General features: G+C 38.6%; 1 pseudogene; it reads right to left on the bottom strand.

Moving 5' to 3' along the window:
* Positions 1-8,080: 8,080 nt before the first annotated feature.
* Positions 8,081-8,625, bottom strand: LOC113261479 (vacuolar protein sorting-associated protein 29-like; annotated as a pseudogene).
* Between the last annotated feature and the right edge of the window lie 697 nt (positions 8,626-9,322).

Below are 9,322 nucleotides of genomic sequence, written 5' to 3'. Positions count from 1 at the left end.
TATTTTCCTTACAAATTAACTACTCCTTGCCAAAGACCAAGTAAATTGATCTAATGAGAATTTCAAACGTGTGTCTGCTGTCTCATCTCTTGTGTACCAGGATAAGAATTTATTTTTATACAACATTCAAATCACTAGACTGCAAACTATATTGTAATTGGCTTGTGTACAAGTGCTGTCTCTCCCTTTCATATTGTGTCTTTCTCTGTGTCTTTCTCTATATATTACACGCATATATACATATATAATAAATTATATATATTTGAAATAGAATGTATTTGAAATATATATATTTGAAATAGAAGAAAAACTGTTTCAGATGTTTAGAGAACTCTTCTCTCTCCTTTAGGATGCTTTTGACTGATTTGTAGAAGGGCATGGGAAAATCACTAACCACATTAATATTTAAGTTCATAGGTAGAGATAAATTCAGTGATTAGTAAAGATAAAAGGAAAAGTCTCTCTTAATTTTTTAATGGAGTCAGTGGGTGGTGGGATTTTATCGGGGATGCTGTTAATGGATAATGAAAAGGAAATCCGAGCCTCTTTGCTTTTTTTACTTCTGTTCTACTGGCATCTGCAAAGTCATTGTGCATTTCACTGACATTCAGTAAGCATCAGTTGAATTGGAACTGGACAGCAGAAGAACGGCTTCGACATGATCACTGGAGTATGTAAATCATTATGGTAGCCTACTGGTATTGGCCAACTTCCTTTCATCCTCTGCTCCCCAAAGCAGATCAACTTTGGAAACAGCTTAATGTGTGTAAGCTAAAGTGGTTTTGCTTGGCCTGCCAAAACTTACACTGACCCTACACATTGCCTCCATTTCCAGGCATCCTTGTCATGGTTAATGGCTTCTCATAGCCCTGGGGAATGTGGACACAAAAACTTTATCAACCTTGAAAATTATTAGCTGGGCACATGGAAGGCAAATTGTGAACTAGATATTGGGATTTATGGATTTTTCTCCCTCCCGTTATACATCAGGTTGTCTGGAGAGCAAGTAAAAGCACTTCTCAAATTCATGCCCAGGCATTCAGAGTGTGTGGCAGGGAGAAGAAAGAGGCAGCCTCTCTGCAGCAAAACTTGAGGTGAATATGACATTTGTTATGTTTATCTCCACAACATGGATGAACAAAGCGAGCCTTAAGGACTTTGAAGCTTTTTTTTTTTTTTTTACGGTCACGTGGAAAGATATTATTCTTTTTACAAGTTTCCTAACTTTATTCTTATCAACACTGGGTTGTAGATCTTTAGAAGTTGCCAGAAGAAATGGCAGCAAACCTTCTTTTCAAATGCATGTTTCCAGGAAGTATCTTAGAGCGATTAGCATTCAGAAAGAACCGTATAATTTTTAATTTATCAAGGATCTGTAAGATCACCAGCTGCCCTAATTCTTTATTCAGTGGATAAGGAAATTGCTGTTCCAGATAACTAGAGGATTTGTTCAAGGTCACACAACTAATTTGGAGGGCCTTCTGATTCCTAGAGTTTTCCTTTTTTATTACACCTGCCACTTTGGGGGTTGGAGTTTTTTTCCTTCTGCCAATTCTGCTAATTCTTAGCAATGAATATCTGAGTCTCCTAACACTATAGAAAGGGTTTAAGATCTGTGCCCCAACTAGTCCTGTGTTTGAATTTCAGCTCGTGTATTTATCATCTGTGGCTCCTTAACTGACCAAGTTTCTTATGAATCTCCAGTAGATTAGTAACCTGCAAAACGGATAACAACACCAAATGGACGGCTGCTGTTGTATGAGACAGTGATTACATAAATGCCACTATATAAAAGGCACATAAGACCTAATATAGGTTTTATCCATGTGTATTTATATTCTTCATATTTTTGTGTTATACCTCAAGCAAGCTATCTTACCAGCAATGTGAGTGACATAAGGCAGAGAAGCTTTTTATTGGTTTTTCTGTGAACTGTATCAGAAAGTCATTGTAAATTCTAACGAAGCAAGTATGGGTGTAGACTGTAAGGTTGAAGAGTGAGATTGACAGAACAGGCATAGCTACAGGAGCAATTCAGAGAAGGACAATTTCTTGTCACACAGTGGGTTATGGTCTGGGTGAGCAGTCCAGTCACCGTGGGTCCCCAGCAATGCAGTTGTAAGAACTAGGGTCCTGTGCCAAGCTCCAGGTTCATCAGGGAATAAGGATACTTGGAAGGTGGCCAAGGCAAAAATGAAGTTTCTTGATATTCCACCATGTAATGAAGGAAACAGGAAATATTGAAGTGCGGAGACCACACAAACTAGCCCTCAGTGCTTATTCCTAGAGCATGTATACTGGTCCTATTGACAACAGTATCCATGCAGGTGAGGGGACTGAGCGTCCTGACCTGCATACAATCCAGCAAGAATCTTCCCTGGAGCTTGGAAAGGGGCGAGCCTCCCCACCCTTCACCAGAGAGGATCAGCTCCTCCTTGCTCACAGATGACAGGAAAGACTCCCAGATAACTCCGCTCCAAAGCTACGGAGGCTCTAGATTTGCCGTGTGTGTGTGTGTGTGTGTGTTCACATGTTAGGACAGGAAGGGACCAGTGAAGTGTGGGACAAAACAATAGTGTTATTTCAAAAATAGAATAGTCTGGATCTGCTATATCTGCTTCCACCATAGTACTTGGCTCTGGTGTTATTACATTTAGATATGTGTGTGTGTGTGTGTGTGTGTGTGTGTGCACATAAATATGTATACTATATGTTTATATATGCATAAAATATATACATGTATATACATATGTATGTGTGTATAAATATGTATAAGATCTATAAAAATGCATATATATAAATATGTATAAAATATATATAAACTCCATTTTATACTTAAATAAAATATATATACTCCATTGAAACAAAGACAGAAGAGTTTTTAAGCACTGGGTTGAGGTAGTGATAAAAGTACTGAAGGACTTTATCAGGTTGGTTAAAGTGGTTAGACCGTCTGTGCTTGCCAATGGAGCTTGTGAAAGTTAGGATCCCATCCTCTCACAGAGATTGAAGACAGGGGCTCTATCTTTTTTGATGACTGCGTTTCAAAGGGATGGCTCCCAGGTTCTAGAGAAAGGAAGTCCTGAGTCAAAAATAAGCTGGGAGAAGATTTACATCTCAAAGAACAGAGAAAAAATTTTAATTGTAAGTTTTCTAAAGTAAATCCTCTTAAAAATAGAGGTCAGCGCCTTTAATTAAGAAGGAACCTATCTCAGGGTGCCTGGGTGGCTCAGTCGTTAAGCATCTGCCTTCAGCTCAGGTCATGATCCCAGGGTCCTGGGATCAAGCCCCGCATTGGGTTCCTGCTCGGCAGGAAGCCTACTTCTCCCTCTCCCACTCCTCCTGCTTGTGTTCCCTCTCTCACTGTGTCTTTCTCTGTCCAATAAATAAATAAAATCTTAAGAAAAAGAAGAAGAAGGAATCTATCTCAAGCTTAAGCTGAGAGGAACATTAAGGCCATCTTGGTTGATATATATATGATAGGATTGGTTAACTTCAGAGTGAGTGGTTAACTTCAAACATGAGTCAGATGCAGTGAATATTCTAATTTTTATTATAAGCTGTAAACATTTACATTTATTTTTATTATCTTTCTTTCAAGAAAGATTTAGTTTTGCCTATCATCCAAAAAGAAGACAGGAGGAAGACCAATCAAGCTTGCAGTCAAGGGAAGCCCATAGACTTAGTTGATTAATGGCAATAAAAGCTTCAACTTCTTGAACAGCACTGAATCCTTCCCCTTTCAAGCTCAGGTATTTAGAAGCCTTATGCATCACTAATGTTGGACAATACACCATGAATCATGCAAAAAAAAAAAAAAACCCACCAAAAAACGGAATTAACAAACACTTTGTCAGGATTTTTACAACCAGAACTAGACGTAATGCAGGCAGAAAAAAATATATACATATATATTTATATATGGATAAACAATAAATAGGTAGTCACAAGAAGTAAAAATAATTAAATGCTAACTAAAATAGCACCTGATTTAGCAAGAAAAATAAAACCTGTGTTTTAAAATCTTAAAGCAGAAGTTAAAGATTCTGAAACAAATAAGAGTGTCTTGTTTTTACCTTTTAGTTCAGGCTGTCATGTTCCCAATGTCTTTTTGCATTTACTATAGTGCTTTCTCTACTTTCTCAATATCTGTGAAAAGAAAGAAAAATGGTAAGAAAGAAGGAGAGAAGAGGAAGGATTGGGGAAATACAATGGTCTCCACACCAATGTGGGAGAAAGAACGCATCTTATTGTAGAGTAGGCGTTAGCAGAATTACATGGATGCAGGTAGCAGGAAAGAGAAGACCGAATCCAGCCAGATTTCACAGATTCTCTAGTAATTTAAAACAGAACTTAGACGCATCTCCTCAAGATACAAGAAGACTCATTTTGTGATTATCTCCTGTGTATCTTGTGAGAGACTTGGTGCATCTCCCGGGGTGGATTTACAGTTCTAGTAGCCAGCAGGCTCTGGATCTTGCCCTACAAATCAGAAGGTTGGGCCTCTGAAGTTTACAAGAGGACCCGTTAAGGTAAAGGGGTGGGGAACCAATTGCCTGCTTCCTCTTTATTAAGCAAAGAAAACATTGTCTCCGTTTGTTTGCCAAGGAATTGAAGGCAGATCATTTCTTTAAGAAGGGAGAGGGGGAGGGAGGTCAGGAGGGAGGGAGAGAGAAAGGGATGGGAAGATAGGTAGATAGGGGAGTGGCGGGGTTGGTGGGGAGGGAAACTGGATGGAGAGAAGTGTGCTCAGATCTAGAAGCTGAATCATGAACTGCAGGGTAATGCTCACCCTTTCCTTAGCCTGGGTCAGGAATTTCCCAAGAGGAACAGGCTTCTATCTCTTGACTCCTGTGAAAAGACCAAGACAAAGTACCCAGCTTTAGGAAAATGTTCGCTTGCCTTCTGGTCCAAACCTGACAGAAGGGGCTGGGGTTTCTGAATAGGTTGCACGTGATGTAGTTGATGTTCTGTTGAGAACGATTCTTTCTTTCTCTGGCAAGCACTGGGGCCACAGCGCAAGAAAGTTTCTGCACCTGCTTTCTAGGGCACCTGGGTGGCTCAGTCGGTTAAGTGCGTGCCTTCTGCTCAGGTCAAGATCCTGGGCCGAAGCTCCCTCTGACCTTCACCCCTCCTGCTCTCGCTCTCTCTCTCACTCTCTGTCTCTCAAATAAATAAAATCTTAAAAAACAACAACAAAAAGGAAACAGCTTCCTTCTCCGTTGCTCTTTTATTCCCCATCCACGGCTCATTCCCTCTCTCCCCCATCACCGAGTCTCTTTCTATAACGTGGCCTTAATTCTAATCTCGCGTGCAGGACAGTAGCGAAGTTCATGGCTGGAATCTGCCAGTGGGACATTCAGAGGGGGCTTGTTTTACTGTGCACCCTTGAACGGGGAGCGTGGGCTGTGCTGGTCCTTCAGGGGTTTGTGATCTCCTAACTGAGATGAGGTTTAGAAGGAATGAATGCCTTTTCTCCATCGGACAGGGACTAGGGTCGTAACACGCTCAAATTTCCAACATCATTTCAAATTTGATGGTAACGATTGCGGTCATTTGTTTTAATTTACTAAAAAAAAATGTTTTCTTTTTCTTTTTTTTAAATCCTCAAACACCTCATTGTCCAGAAAGATAAATTTTCAGAACCCGAAAATGTGGTTATCCATGTCTTTGTGATATTATTTTCTGGGTGGTTGTAGAAATCCAAGAAATTGCCTCTGTAGATATACCAATATGACTTAGGAAAAAAGTTTTTGCCTGGTAGCAAAACAAGAAATAGTTGTCATTTAGTTTATTATATTCTTTTCTCCAACGAACCAGTTTTTGTGCTGTATTTCCTCAAGAGGGACTGATTATATTTTTGAAACTGAATGTGAAATGTAGATTTACTTGACCCACTTGAAGACCTTGTTTCATAATTTCTTTATCACTAATAAACTCATCTTCTATTGAAAATGAACTCTTAGTTATGAAATATAAGTACTCTGCTTTTAGAAACTCTGTCCTTTGCTACTGAGAGCAAGAAATTCTCTTCATTTTAATCTGTCATAACCACCTGTTCCTTGAAATTTCTCAGTTTGGTAGGCTGCCAATGTAATTCACCGATGTGGCTATATTATAGATATTTTTTATTTCATAATTCTCCAAACAATTTAAAAACTAGGCCAATTTTTGAAGTAAAATAAATCCCCAAGTTCAAACACAAATGAAGCTTTTCAAACAGTCGAAGTAATCTTTTCCTTGTCCTTTTAGTCAGGTGACTAAAAAAAACACTTCTTTAGTGTACATAGTGTCCCTTCAAACAAGCTTCTGACATTTGCACATGACTGTCAAGTTGGGTTCATTAAGTGCCCATTAAATACAGTGTGCTTGTTTCCCTTACTAATAAGAGAGCTCTGATTACGTATTTCCTTTTTTAAAAAAAAAGATTTTATTTATTTATTTATCAGAGAGAGAAAGAGCAGGAGCAAGGGGAGGGGGAGAGGAAGAAGGAGAAGCAGACTCCCTGCTGTGCAGGGAGCCCGACAGTGGGGCTCAATTCCAGGACCCTGAGATCATGACCTGAGCTGAAGGCAGAGGCTTAATCCACTGAGCCACCCAGGCGCCCCTGATTACATATTTCTACCAGAATTTTTAGAAAGCTGTGTTGCCAGAATCTTAGAGAGAAAGGGTTCTGGCTTAGCACCATCAGCAATAAGAAATTTTATCTATTAGCTAAATTGGAAGGAAATCAGAAATCCTGGGACTACTTATGTTTTCTAAAATGGCTACTGTCTGCTACTGAAATGAAAGAAAAAATGACCGTGTCTTTGAAATGCCAATTTTCAGGAATTTGTTTCAGGAAATAGAGAGACCTTGTCTCAGAGATGAGAGTGTCCCTTTTCTCCAGGTGACCTAGGTGTTTCAGCTTTTATGTCAGATTCTGTTGACTGGGCTTCAGGTTTTATTGATACTTTGGGTATTGGTTCTTCTAAGAAAATTGATAAACTAAGTGAACAAAGAATGCACATTTACAAGCTGTGGAAATTAGCCAAAATTCCCCAAATTAAGAAAAAGTCTTAGATCAAATACAAAATATATAATCTGGAGGACAGTAGTCGGCCTTGCCATATTCATCCAATTTGTGCGATTTATCTAGTAACCATTTTTCTCTAGGACAAATGACAGCAACAGTAAAACTCAACGAATAAAATAGAAAAAGCAATGCATTTCTGAGTTCTATAAAAATCCTCATGCTTGATATTTTCTTTTCTATTCAGACTCCTATTAATATGATACACATCTCAATTTCTTTACTGTTTTACACACACACACACACACACACACACACACACCCATACACACTTGCCCTCACAAAAATACCATATATTTAAAGCAAAGTGATGTCTAAGTCATAATACACAAATACTCTTAAGCTAAACTGATAGTAGGTCTTGCCATTCAGTAGCCACACTGAATTTACCTAACGTGTGATAAGTAGAAACCCCGCGTAACTAAGAGAGACTTACCATGAACAGTGTTAAAGAAAGACATGTGGGCAGATTAACCATCCGATTTCTGTGCCTTACCGGACATGAAAGGAAGGAAGGAAGGAAAGAAGGAAGGAAGGAAGGGAGGGAGGGAGGAAGGAAGGGGAGAAAAAGAATCAGAGGTTTTTATTTACCCGGTAAAGGTAAATGACATAAAGAAAACCCTTGTTACCTGAGAGTAATTGTTACCTGATACAGTCATATAGAATCCAGTGAAAATAGAAATTAAAATTTCATTGTGACTAATGAAAAAACATTTAATTTCAATCGTATGTTGACAAATAAAGTAAACTCACATTTATTGTGGATATACCAAAAATTTGTTCTGTTTAAAATATTTTATAATTAAAAACAGTAATACCATATGATCCAATAATTCCACTACTGCGTTTTTGCCCAAAGAAAACAAAATACTAATTTGAAAAGATATATGTATCCTAATTTGTGTGTGTGTGTGTGTGTGTGTGTGTGTGTGTGTGGCTCATAAATGTTTAATTACTTGATTTGAACAGAGGAAAGAAAAAAAAAAACCCTGCAAGACAGGCCTGGCTTTAAGATTTTTTGTATTCAGTTCGTTCTATTTTCACATCATCTCCAATTAGCTGATCCACATAAATGACAACTGTAGAAGCCTGGATATCCATCAACATGAATGAAGGGATAATGTTTGTTTCCAAGGCATTATATGCTCCAGTGGCAGAACCCGGGTTAATGTAAAATTTATTTTCATGCTCAAATGCTTCAAATTTGTGTGTGTGTCCTGAGATAAGGATGTCCACCTCAAACTGTCTCTGCAACAGGGCTAGGCTGGCCCTGCCTCCCCTTGGAATACCTCGATGCCCATGGATCAGACCAATTTCGAACTGCCTAACAGTCACCACTTTCTGTTCTGGATAATTCAGCTTCTCGTCAAAGTCTCCTCACAATGTGAAGTCTTGAAATAGCCGTAACTGTCTTTGGTGCAAAGGTTTCCAGTAAAAAGAATGTACTGAGTCTTTTCTGGCACCAGCATTTTCTATTTTTATTTTTCTAATTTAGCCAGGAAACTGTTGCACTGGTGTGGGATGTGCAAGCGTCTTAATACCAACACCAACATCCTGTCCCCAGGCTCAGCTCAGTCACCACAACCACTGCCGCCATCTTTCTCTGTGCCCTCATTTTTATGGTGGACTTTGAGTGTAATTTTGCTGACAAATTTGTAAGACAACACATTACTAATGTGTTTTACTTTTTACTTCTGCCATGGGAACTTAGAGAGTACAACTTTTGCAAAAAAAAAAAAAAAAAAAGGAAAAAAGAAAGAAAAAAAGAAAAAAGATCCAGGGTGCTGGATGGCTCAGTTGGTTAAGCCTCTGACTCTTGGTTTTGGCTCAGGTCATAATCTCATGGGTTATGGGATCAAGTCCCCAGTTGTGCTCCATGCTTAGCGGGAATGTGCTTGTCCTTCTCCCTCTACCCTTTCCTCCACTCCTTCATGCTCTCTTTCTCAAATAAATAAATCCTTTTTAAAAATCCAAGAATTTTATAAATTTTTCTAAAGGTCACTATTGATCCTTTGATATTCCAGTCATTGTCTTTGGAAACACTTTTCACCATTCTTACTGATGCCCCTTTTCAGTTAACTGGTATAATTCGGTCAGATCATCTTTTGTGAAGAGTTTCCATATGATTCAAGTCATTCTCCAATACAAATTTTATGTAATCTTTGAAGAGATTTACAAGTTTACTTTGGAATTACTTTGCTTTTTTTTGTTTTTTTTCAGTTTTATTGGCTGATGTTTAGAATACTGAGC

This window comes from Ursus arctos, unplaced genomic scaffold, assembly GCF_023065955.2.
Source record: "Ursus arctos isolate Adak ecotype North America unplaced genomic scaffold, UrsArc2.0 scaffold_5, whole genome shotgun sequence".
In the NCBI taxonomy this organism is placed as follows: Eukaryota; Metazoa; Chordata; class Mammalia; order Carnivora; family Ursidae; genus Ursus; species Ursus arctos.
The sequence above is the reverse complement of the archived record's forward strand: the minus strand, read 5'-3'. Positions and strand labels throughout refer to the sequence as shown.